Genomic DNA, 13,083 nt, shown 5'->3' with positions numbered 1-13,083 from the left:
AGAAATCATAACAGCTGCACATAACCTAGGACCCAAACAATCAAGAGTCTAGGAAAAGAATAAGAGAAACCACAAGAAAAATAAAGGCAAAGATAAAAATGAATAAACAATAAAGCAAATAGACATCCTCCGGAATAAAAACAATGAAGCAGTGAGTTGCTAGCAAAGGCCAATACTTTAACAAACCACAAGACACTGATCAGAAAGAGAGAGATTGTGGAAGTGAACGATATTCAGAATGAAAAGAGAAAATGTCCACAATCAGACTAGAGAGGTGCTTTTTTTTTAAATACCATAAATCTCCATGAATGACCACGTGCCCATCTGTGTGAAATTCTGGAGTGTGCTTCTTCGAGTTATTTTCACCCCCACAGCACAGGGCACAGAGCCTGGGACAGCCCTGGCTCTCAAAAGAGATTTGTTGGCTTGCAGGGTGGAAACAAAACTCTGGGGAAGAACATTTCATTGTGGTAAGACTCGTTTTACTCCATTTTGAGAAATGGGATTAGCCAAGTGGTATTTGTTTGGAGCGAGGGGAGTTTGATAGAAGGAGTGGTCAGAAATCAGAGAGAACCATTCCCTGGGACTCCGAAGCAGAAGATTGCCAGGTGAAGATGGTAGAAGAGGGAATTCACTGATGAAGAAACAGCTTTCGCCAAGGCAAGGAGGCCGGTCTGGGGACTGTTGGCCACTTGTAAGCTGTGTAACTTACAGCAAGTCCCTCACCCAACGTGAGTCCACATTTCCTGGGCTTCAAGCTGCGGACAGTCGGAGTGGAACTACAGAGATGAAATAAGGTAATGGATGAAAGCCCAGGGCCCGGCAGAGTCGGCGCTCAATGAATGCAACTGGGGGTGGTGACGACGATGACATGTATTAGGACTAGCGGTAGAGCCGCACAGGATGTGTGGGATGGAACAGGAAAGCTTGAGGACAAAAAGGAAAGGAAAGTCAGACTGCGAAGAGTCATAAATGTCAGCCCAGAAGGTGGACTTCATTCCAGACATGCCAAGGAGACATCAAGGACTTAGAGTTGGGACTTGTTGAATGAAACGTGGCAAGTCTAGGGAAAGGGAGGCGGGTGTGAGGAGCAGCCATGGAGGAGGAGGAAAGAAAACATTTGTAGGTCCCAACCTCTTCATATGCCGTGGGTCTTATGATTAACTCAATCTCTCTGTTTTTTTTCTTTTTGATATTTCAATTCCTTTTCAATTTTCCTTGTTGTGTGGCATCAGCACTGTGTGCGCACGCATACCCATGTGCATGAATATGCGTCTAGCGATTGGAAGCTATCACAGCAGAAGAGTAGCTTTTCACAAACTTGCTCCCTGGCCATGGTTATGGGCATCCAGCTATACTAGGAATGAGAGCGGTGGAGGAGTATTTACCTAACTTGGCAAAGTAGAGAAGACTGCTGCTTCGAGGGAAGGCTGGGATTGGAGCATGTCTGGCATTCTCCAGCCATGTGCGTTGTGGAATGGCTGGCCTTGCAGCTTAGAAAAGCTTCAGAGGCTGCAGCCAGCTGCTGCATTTAATTTCCCTGTCACTCTGCTTCCTGCAGGCACTGGGCCCCTCAAGGGTGCAGAGAACCCCAGCCCTGATGAGTCTTAATAAAATGTACTACAGGAAGTCAATATCCTGTCAAGTGAGGCCTGACTGCTTGCTTCCTCTGTTAAAATAACTGTTTGGGGGTTTGTTTGGGGTTTTTTGCAAAAAGCTAATACTTAGAAAAATAGAGGAACTGGTTGATGAGTCAGTGTTGCTGCGTCAGCTAAACCACACTTGCAGTTCATATTCTGGACCATGTGGCCTCCACAGTTACACATGAAGCCTTTTCCATGCACTTGCCCCCCTTCTTTTACTATCCGTGTTTGGTAAGTAGGGGCTGAACTGATTTAACAAACATTTGTGAAGTACTTACTACAATTCAGGTCCAAGGTGGGGCATGAATAACCCTTTGATGGACAAGATGAGTCCTTAGCCTGCAAGGGCCTGGTGGGGAAGTGGGTAAACCAGATGCCAGGAAAGTGGGATGAATTCAAACTGGGGGATGCATGAAGGGCAGGGGGAGAACTGGCTGTGAGGAACCTCCCTCTGCCAGGCAGGATCAGTGAAGACTTCACTGAAAGGCAGCATTCGAGTGGAGTCTGGAAGGGTGAGGACCAGCTTTCCAGATGGGTGAGATGGAGAAGAACATCCCAGGCAGACAGGACAACATTATTTATCCGAGGCAGAAGTGCAAGGGACACTGGTGTGATTGGGAAACTTCCAGGAGGCCCACGGGGCTGGGACAGAAAAGTCCCCTTGCTCCTCAGGAAGCCTGCACAGAGTTTGGACTGTCCAGTCTGAAAAGGTACTGGGAGGCTCCAGTGGTGGGGCTTGCTTATGGAAAGCATCAATGTCATGGCCACCACCCACATCCTTGTAACCACCAGCATCATCACCATCACCATCATATTATCATCACTCTGAGAAGAGCCATTTCCTCATTTTCCCGACATGTCTGCCCTAAAAATGAAAACAGGAACTTCGGGTTTTTGCCTCTGCCTCCACCTGAGGGAGACGAAGTGTCCTTTCTGGTTGTGAGGTCAGCATGAAGTTCAGTCTCTGTAGACACACTATGCTCTCTTCCTTGACTAGCCTGACTGGCAGGATAGTGAGAAGCTAGGGAAATTCCTTGAGAAGTACAATAAGGGAAATGGAGACAAAATAATTAAACAAGGCCAAACAATTTGTCTTCCCTAATCAAGGACACTTAGAAGCAAGTGGTTTACACATCCCAGGCTGTCCCAGGGCAGACTAACCTCGGTCCAGTCCCTCTTGGATAACATCCTTTGAAAATAAAACCAACCAGAAAATAACCCTGACCCCTCTATATGCATATTTTGGTGAATCAACATATTGAAGGACACACCTGGAAAGCTAATGAATATTCTGTTAAGACCATTCTCTGAGACCTGCCCTGGGATTCCAGCCTGCCAAAAAAAGATAAAAAACCTCAAGACGAAGGACCCATGGCACTCTCACTAGAGCACACCCGTGCCTGTATCTCTGTTCTCTTTCTCCTAAACTCGAAGGGGCACCACCAGACTTGGAACCAGCTGAGCAGAGGGCAGCAGCAGCTTGTCCTGGGCTTCTTCCTGCACCTGTCTCCAAGGCCCCCCTTTTCTCTGACTTCCCATTGAGCTGACAGCAGCCCTGCCTCAGCTCTCTTGATACTTCTTTTACCTTAATCCTTTCCTTTGTTTCACCGTCCCCAGCTTTAATAAACATATTCTCAAAATCACCTGGACTCGTGTTGTGCAATTTTTGCTACACGAAGTCAAGGGCCCACACACTACCGGCTGGCCTGAGGGAGACCTGCTCTGGGCCCTGTCCCCACCTGGTATCATGACCACGGTGGCAGGTTGCTTTCTTCCTCTCCTCTAATGTGATAGGCTCATCCAGGAAGTCATGGGTGGATACATTTAAATTGGGTAGAAAGCCCAGTTTTGTTTCCAATTCTCAAGTGTTATTCTCAAAGTTTCACCAGATCAAAAGGAAGGATGTTTTGTTACCTGGTTCCTGTACTTAGTTTTTGATGGCTTCAGAAACTAGAGAAGTGTATCTGTTACTTATTGCCATATAAGGGATGCATGATGTTGCTACAAATCCTCAGTGGTCTACAACTATCGCTTGTATTGCCATGTGTCTGGGGTCAGCTGCAGCCAGCCAGGTGGCCCTGCTGATCTTGGCTGGGCTCATTCACATGTCTGGCAGCAAGTGCACTCTTGGCCAATCTGGAATGGCTTGTCTGGGCCAACCAGGGAGACTCAGCTTTCCGTCATGTGACTCTATCCCCTGGAGGCAAGCCCAGGCATGTTCTCAAAGTCGTGGCAGAGGGGCGAGAGAGGAGGCAGCAACATGCAGCTCTGCAGACACCTAGGTTTGGAACAGGCACATCATTTGTGGTGCGTTCCATTGAACACAGCAAGTCACGTGGCAGATCCAGACTCAGTGTGGCCAAAGCAACTGCCCTCATTATGGAGGGGAACTGTAGTGGGCACAAATATGCGAGGGGCGGGAAAGTGGGACAATGGGCATGATTGGTATCCCTGTCACCCCCATCATGATCGCCAGCATCATCGTCACCATCTCCTACTTTCTCCTCCATCAGAGCCCCTGTCTGTGGGGTGCCTGGTTCTTCCTCTCTGGTCGATGTGGACATGTCTCACCAGCTCTCAACCTGGGCTCCAGTGTCCTTGACAGAGGAAGAAGAGACATCACTTTCCTTCTCTATGGGAGGAGACTGGAATCCGGAGGGGTCAGCTCATCTGGCGAAGGTCACACAGCTGGTCTGTAGGAGGCCCAACCCCCTCCCTACCCCACAATTCGGTGACAAAATGTTCCCCTCAACCAGTGGCTGAAAAATGGCTGGCTTGTCTCTGGCCTTCTCCCCATCCACAGAACAAAGGCTTCCTAATGCAGAGCCTCTTCCAGCATCCAGGCTGCCTCACCCCTGAAGCTTAATTAAAATGAAGATGAAGTGCTCTTCCTGACGGGTCATGCTCCCTGGCAGTCACTGCTCCAAGGACCCCAGCAGGGCCTCTGCTGTGGAGAATTCTTCTCTAGCTTCTGCTCTGGCAGCAGCTTCCTCCGGGAGCCTCTTTATAATTCCTTTGGCAATTAAAAAAACAGATGTTATAATTAAAAGGCTCCTCATTAAATCACAAATAACTGAAGCTTGAGGTGGGTTCTCACTGAACAGTGCCATTGAGTCACCTTTGGAGGGAATGCAAGGCTGTGAAAGGGAAGGTCTCCGCCCGGCCTGGAGCAGCAAAGGCTGCAGGTTGCGGTTGTTGGTGAGGTGCTGACAGACGCAAGAGGAAAGCCAGGGCCAGGAGAAGGAACATGGATGGCAGAGTGGAGGTCCCCTGACGGGGCTGGGATGGAGGAGACAGTCCAGCAGCAAGAGCCTGAGGGTGGGGGGAGCTTCTCTTGCTCCTTCTTTTGCATGCAGGTGCTCCCAAGACAAAGGAGTCACGGAGAACGTGGATGGGGGTTAGCGTCTGATGAGGGCTCAGGACACTTGGTTCTCATCCCAGCAGGGTTGCTCACCACCTTGCCGTCCCTAAGCAAGCCCCATTTCTGAGTCGAAGCACCCTTGTCTGGGAAATGGGCAGAAGGCCACCTTGCCTGAGCTGCTGGAACGTGAGAAGTTTGTGAGTATCTAGCTCACAAACGAGGGAGCACCTGGGGTGCAGCCACTGGGGTGTGGACCACCTGGGCTGCTACAATGTGCTTCTGAAAGGCCCTCACCCAGGGTCTACCTGAGCGTGAGTGTGTGTGAGTGTGTGTATGTGTGTGTGTGTCCCATGGCGGCCCCGGGCCATGCCCTGTCTGGAGGGAGCTCTCAACAGCCCAGGGCAGTGATAACAGGTTTCACTGAAAGAGCCTGACCTGGGCCCTTCCTTGTGGGGGAGGAACAGGCAAGGCTCTGCCAGCCGGATGCACTTGGCCTCCAGCCCTCGCTTCTCCCAGCTTCGGTCTTGAGGAGACTCTGTTCTCAGCCTGTCTCCTTAACTGCAAACTGGAGGTAGGGATGCTCTGCGCAAGTTGCCTTGAGCATGAAATGATAAAATAGTAAAAGTAAATGTTCCTGCAGTGCTTACCACGTGCCAGGAACTTTCTAGAAATTTACCCGTGTCAATTCATTTAATGCTCACAATCCGAAGGGAGGGCAGGTGGGAGATTGAGTAGATCAGCTGGGTAGGAACCTGGGGTTGGGAGTGGGGTGGGATTTGGTCAGGTTAGTGGGGGCCAGGCCATGACAGGGCCGTGCAGGGTGCTTCTGGAGTGACTCCACGTGGCTCAGGGGAAGGTGCTGACCCTGGTGCCCTAGGCCCTGTCCAGCACCATCTGGAGCTTTCTTGGCCATCACTGTGGCCCACCTCAGGGCAGCCCAGCCCATCCCACAGGCCCCAGGTGGGCAGGCGCAAAGGGAGCCAGGGCTCCTCCTCCAGCCATGGTGTCTGTCCCACTAGCTCAGAGAAACACCTGGTCAGGTCTTGGAGTGAGGGTGGATGGAAGGAAACCAAGGTTATGACCTCAAACATCAGGGCAAGAGAGGGAGAGAGGGAAAGTACGTCACAGCATCATGGCCCGCTTACTCACTACTACATCCCGTCTACCAGCACAGAGAAAGCACTCAATAATATTGGTCGCATAGATGGATGCATGGATGGAAGGGAGGGTGGACAGGCAGGCAGAGTAATGGGTGGGTCCTAAAGCTACCTTTATTGAGTACCTACTATGTGCTGGATACTTCATACTGCTCTTACCTGTTTCTTACAGCAACCCTGCAGTCGTGACCCAAGTGCACTCCCTGGAGAATGACCACACCAGCATTTGAATGCTGACATGAGCATCTCCGAGACTGTTCTTCCCACGATGCCACACAGCTCCGGTAGGACCACAGCTCAGATCAGCTTACCAGCCCTGTGTAGGTGGACTCTGGTCTTCCCTCTGCGACTCCCTGATACAGCCAACTGGCATCCACATGCCCTCCATGCCAGGCCCTGTGCTGGGTGCCAGGAACACAACAATGACTGGGACTATGTTCTCGGCCCTGAAAGAGCCTGTGGTCTGTGGACAAGAGATACTGGCCACACAGAAGGGAGTTCTGAACTTGGGGGGTATCCAGAGACCAGGAATGCCTAAAGGAGGGACAGACTGGCTTGACCTGGCATTTCACCAAGACTGTGGTATTTGAACTAAATCTTAGAGGCCAAGTGGGAGCCAGACAGGCAAAGGAAAGAGGGGGAAAGCCACTTCAGGTAGAAGGAACAGCGTTTGCAAAAGAGGCATGAAGAAAATGTTAAGTGTAGGCTGCTTGCTGGTGGTGGCGATGGGGTGGGATAGCAGGGATAGGAGATGAGGCAGAAGGGGAGGTGGAGGCAAAGCTATGAAGGGCTTTGCACGTCAGGCCGGGAAGTGAGACACCATCAGACGTCTGGAGCTGAGGAGTGCAGTGCTCAGTTGAGCCGTAAGAAAGCGTGGTCGGCGTTAGGGGTAAGGATGGGCAAATGCCAGTTGTTCGAAGTTGCGGCAGGTTGGGATGGAATGACCCCTGGAGACTGTCTCCAAGCTCTCTGGTTTCACAGATGGTGAGTTGAGGCCCAGAGAGTAACTGGCTCCAGGCCACACAGCAAGCAGGGAGCTGACCAGGACCTGAAGTGGCGGCCCAGGGGAGATGGGCATTCTTTGCCTCTGTCTGTTGTGACTCCTGGGTGGTGAGCAGGAACCAAGTCGGTGGCTTCGTGAATTGAGGAATCCCAGCACGTCCAGGAGGTTTGTGTAAAATGATGCTCATAATAAATTTTTCCCCCTTGAGGACAATGAAATATAAAAGGAGGGGGCGAGTGCTTGACAAGGGCTCCGATTAAAGCCAAACACAGACATTTTCAACAGTAACGGCTGCAGGCGCCCCTGAGAAAAGAACAACACAAAAGCCAGCAGCTCCAGGCCAGGCCGAGGGAGTGGGGGAGTCCCGGATGACCGAGTCAGAGGCTGTGTGTGGTGGGGGGAGGGGATCAGAGCCGGGGCGGGGGCAGAAACCTGCGATTGCAGGGCTCAGAGCTCCCAATTTTGCCCATCGTGCCCAGGCTGCCCGCTGCCCCCTCATGCCTACACCCCACACTCCTCTGGTTGCGGGCCTCCTGGCTCCCTGCGTCCAGGACAGGGAGACTGTGGGCTATAGATTGTGCTCCAGGCGTTTTTTGCTGTACACGTTTGTAAAAATGGAACTCAGTGAATTATATTGCAGTGGTGTGTCTTTGGGGCTTTTTTCAGGCTGGCTTCGACACTGCCATTTAGAAATGAACTAAGTAACTTAAACTCATATAAATCTAGAAGTGTATAAAAAATTTACAACCTGAATCCCAAACACCCTCCCTTTAAACCTTCATTTGGTCTTCTGTCCCACCGCCTAAAAGGCTTGGCCCGTGCACTGCCTTCTCCCTGAAGCCTTCCTGGATTGTACCAGTCTGCACTGCTATCTCCAGACTGATCATTCCTAGTTACACAAATAACATCTGAACGCACTGTTATCATAAACCTGCAAGCAGTGACGTGAAAATGCAAGTAGAACTTGACCACCTCCCTCTACCCCAGACCCAGCCTCGCCCCGGAGGTAAGTAACCACCTGGACAAATAAACACCATTGACGATTATTTGTCCAGGCCTGTTTACATAACTCACTTACATGCAGATAAACAGGCACCTCTGCAAATAAAGAGCTTCTTTTTGCTTCTTTTGTTTTGTTTTCTTGTTTGAACGTAAGGAGATCATACTAGCCGGGTCTTCTGCTCAGGGTCCCCCAGGCTGGGTTCTACCTGGAGGCTCGACCGAGGAAGATTCCAGCTCAGTGCAGCTTTTTCAGGCTGTTGGCAGAGTACGTTCTTGTGCGGCTGGGTGACAGAGGCCTGGCTTCTCTGCTGGCGGTTGGCTGGAGATCTCCCTGGGGGCCAGGGGTCAGTCACTCACCCGTCCCTGCCACATGGGTGAGCCTCCTCCCTCCCCAGGGAGGGAACAACTTGGCAGTTTGCTTCTTCAACACCAACAAGAAAGTCTCTCTCCAGCCCGCTGAGACAGAGTCTTCGGCAGTATAACCTGGTGTGATCAAGGGACTAATGTCCTTCACCTGTTCCTCACTGGAGACACCTCAGTGCGTGTCTGCCATAGGCTGGTCACATTCCTCTTCCCAGCCCTGGTACTGGCCCCAGAGTACTGCACCATCTCGTCCTTGCCTTCTCTGCACCGCCCAAATCTCGGTAAATTGTCTCTTTATTAAGCGGCCCTCAAATGACCCTGTCTGAATATGATATCTATATATTCATATTTGTTGATATTTGTTGAAATATTTGTTGATATTTTAATCCTCACCTGAGGATATGTTTATTGATTTTAGAGAGGAGGGGGAGAGAGGGGTGGAGAGAGAGGGAGAGAGAGAGAGAGAAACATCAATCGGTTGCCTCCTGTATGCACCCTGATCAGGGACAGAACCCACAACCTAGTTATGTGATCTGACTGGGAATCAAACCCCCAATATTTATGTGCTCAGGATGACACTCCAACCAGTGGAGCCGTCCAACCGGGGTGCTATCTATCCCTGTGCCTGAACCATCATGAAGACCAGTAGCCAGGACACAGTTTGTGAGCTATTTAATAACGAAAGGTGGAACTCGAGGAGTGGGGGAGGTGGTGGTGAAAAGAACAAGGGAGTGGTTGTGAATTCCTTCCAAACCCAAGCAGCCCGCCCATGGGCAGAAAGTCCAACTTTCACTCTGTGCAATAAGAGATAAACACGCCTTCCTATCTCCTCCAGTTCTGTGAAGAAAGATTGTCCTTAAACACCGCCTCCCCTCCCACTGGAAGCGAAGTGACCTACTTGGTCAGCTCTCTACGGATGAGGACCTGGGTCTGCCTATGGAGTCCTCCCTCCACTTCCTTAGAGCCCTGCCTGTCTGCAGAGAGTGTGTGCTCTGGGCCGCTGTTCACGCTCTAAGTTTTCATGGGAAGGCCTGGCATCACCCCACACTGCCCACGACTATGTTAATTCTCAGGTTCAGAATATGCAAGCCCGTGACTTAGCACGTCCAAGCCACATCCCCCAAACCAACTCGTGAGAGGTACGGTCGCTGATAGACCACGCACTCTTCACCTGCAAGACTTTTTTGTGTCTCCTGGTGGACTAGACACGCACCACCAATAATTACAGAAATTCACATGAAGTTAGAGTTGCCGTTTTTCCAGTCCAAATAACAAAAGTTGGAAAGCGAAAATCCTCAGTGCTGGCATGTTGCAGTGAGAGGCGTATCTCTCCTATTGTTGTTAGGGGCATCAGTTGTTGTTAGGGGTGTTGTTAGGGGTGGCATTATGATTTATTGATAATATTGATATGTGGGGTAATGGTATGACGGTGGATAGAAGAAAATTTTCTTATCAGTTAGATATACCTACTGATAAACTTGTGGGTAAAATGCAACACATTTATGGGTAAAATGTTATAAGGTGAAACACTAGCCAAGAAACCCAAAATGTTGGGGGAGATGAGAGGCAAATAACTTTAGTATGTTGATAATTATGGACCCTGGATGAGGGGTCCATGGTAATTATTGCAGCGTATGCCCTTTGGTGAATGTTTAAAAATTCCCATTTGAGAATGGTTTAAAAACCTAGGTTACTGGATAATTTTCTTTCTTTTCGTTTTTTAATATTTTATTTATTTATTTTTAGAGAGGGGAAGGGAGGGAGAAAGGGAGAGAAACACCAATGTGTGGTTGCCTCTTGCACGCCCCCTACTGGGGACCTGGCCTGCAACCTGGGCAAGTGCCCTGACTGGGAATCAAACTGGTAACTCTTTGGTTCGCAGACCTGTGCTCAATCCACTGAGCCACACTAGCCAGGGTCATTACTGGATAATTTTCTATAAAATGTACCTATCTGCTTGTGGAGATTGGGATAAAATCACTACTCACGACTGGCTAGCTCTGTTAGACCCTGGGCTAGCTCACTAGGGCAGACGGTCCTCACCTGATGGCTTCAGAAATGTTCAGCTTCTGAGTTGGCAGGTAAATCAGGCCAGTTGAAGGAAACTGCCTCTTCTCAGCCACACTCTTCAGTCTACATGCATCACAAATAAAGCAACTACTGACACTCAAAATAAAAGAAAAGTTGGCACAACACTGTGGAGTATGATTCAGAAATATAAATCAGATGCCTTAAAATATTTGTAATTAGTCATTTCACTTTCGGGTCTGAATAAGCAAGTAATCTGAAATCCAAATGAAGACTTGTGCACAAGGACTGACTCCAACACTGTGAGTAGGAGCATATTGGAGGAGAAGACCCCAAAAGCTCACCCACAGGGAGAGTCACCTGTGGTTCGGCCAGCCCCAGTATTGTACAGCCACAAAATGGTGTTTCGATGAGCATTTCACGATGGCAGAGAATCATCGTGATGTGACGTGAAGTGAGGAGAGCAGAAAAGTCTTGGGCAAGTGTATATACGGTGCCAACTACGAAAACGTGGAGGAGAACAGAGGGGCAGACTGTGTGGGATGGTTCTGAGCCTTCCTTTACGTCTTTTGTTTCCTGTGTTATTGTAAATAGTATATCCCACCCAGCCACGCCCCTCCACCCCCACCAAGGGTTCCTCTTTCTGGGATAGTCGTGTAGCCGACGTGTCTGTGATTTCCAGAACATAGCGTGAGCTGCAAGCTGTTTCTGCTAAAGTATACTTCCTCAGTCTTTCAAAACAGGATTTGGTTGCCCTGATATTCCCTTTGGCTGTGTGGGCTGCGGCAGCTGGCGGAAGAAGCGCTTTCCTGTGTGTTCGCTCCCTGACCTCTCATCTTGTGACTTCCTTCAAGAACTCCCGCTAGGTTTTTACAGCAACATTTCTCTGTTCTCCCAGAGGACATTTGAAGGGCACCATCACTCTGCACAGACATTTCGCTCCTGACCCCGGCTGTCCCGGCAGAGAAGGCTGGCTTTAAGTGCTTAACCAGGTTGGGCGCCCACGTGAACTCTGGCATCATCTGGTGTGGGTACGCCAGGTGGTGTAGCCCCCACCTTTTGGTCTGGCAGTGGGCCCTTGTCACTAAGGAAATAAATTTTTTTCTGTAGAGGAATAACAGGAAGGTGTCTCAGAAGAGGGAAAGAGATGGGGCCATTATAATCAGCACTGTCTAGGTCAGCAGAAACTGTGAGACTAAGACCCACAGAGACGCTGGATGGAGTTGCCAGAGAGAGGGACAACCCTTACCCTTGTCAACCCACCATCCAGTTCCAGCCCCTTTCCAGGTTGCTGTGGGGCTGGGCACGGAACCCAGGGGGTCTGGACAGACACGAGGGCAGGGAGAGTTCTCTGGAGGGGCCCAGAGAAGGCGGCCTGCACGTGAAGCTTGTGACAGTGTGCCATTTACATAAAATGAACACACCTGCCCCAGTGGCTTTGCTTCCCACGTGGCCCTGAAGTGGAAGAGGAACTTAGAGCAGGGGGGTGATCAGAAACTAGAGAGGTTCCTAATTCATAGCAGCAAGGTGGGGGGGTGGGCAGAAATGAAAGCTTTGGGGGTGCAGACTCCTGGCTGACCTGAGAGCAGGAGGGACAGGCCAAGCCATCCCACTGAACCCTGATGCTGTTCAGGGTCTGAGCACAGTCTGGGGCTGAGATCAGTGTTAGCCAGGGGCCAGGCCAGACCTGTGTCCTTGGGTCGGGGGGAGGCTTCACCTGAGACCACGGTCAGCATGTAGTCAGTGACCAGTTTATGGCCAACATCAGTGCCCACCCTGGAGCCAGGTCAAGGTCAGTACCTCCCTCACTTTAGGAGAATCAACAGGCTTAGTAGGGCAGGCATAGGGCTTGGCCATTGGACTCTAGCCTGTTTGGTCCTGGTGTCACCTCTGCACATGAGACTAAGGAAAAGGACAATTTTGAAAAGCTGAGGACTCAGAGCCAAACCTTCTGCAGTTTAGTGCCCTGGCCTCCTCTTTGCCCCATCTCCAAGTCCAGCCTCCTTTGCACAAATGTCCCCCCGATACCCTGTGGGCCTGGGCAGGTTCATCATGGTGGAGAAAGTGAGGAGGGTGTCTGGCCCCCACCTTAGGGCAGCTCACAGTCTGGTTTGGAGGCTTGTGCCTTGGAAAAATAAGAACAATTCCATAGGCTGTGGCCCCAAGGAGAGGGAGCTCCAGAAGGCTGGAGCATCAGGGGAGACTTCCTGGAGGAGGTGGTACTTGCACCAACTGGTGAGATTCTCACAGGCAGTGAGGCCAGAACCCAATTTCCTCAAGAGACAACACAGAAAAACCTGGCAAACCTCCCCAGAGCCTTTTTTGGGTGTTACTTTACTTTAGATACAATATTTTGATAGTTTCCACATAAGATGAATCAGAAACATATGCATTAATTTCCCCTTAAAAATATACGCTTGTACTTGGCAAAACACAGCACGGGATTTGATGAATGTAAGGCAGTCAAAGAATTGTATGGGATCCAAGACGGGGAGGTCTCAGAAGCTGGAGCATCTTGCAGCCTGG

This window comes from Desmodus rotundus, chromosome 9, assembly GCF_022682495.2.
Source record: "Desmodus rotundus isolate HL8 chromosome 9, HLdesRot8A.1, whole genome shotgun sequence".
Classification (NCBI taxonomy): Eukaryota; Metazoa; Chordata; class Mammalia; order Chiroptera; family Phyllostomidae; genus Desmodus; species Desmodus rotundus.
The sequence above is the reverse complement of the archived record's forward strand: the minus strand, read 5'-3'. Positions refer to the sequence as shown.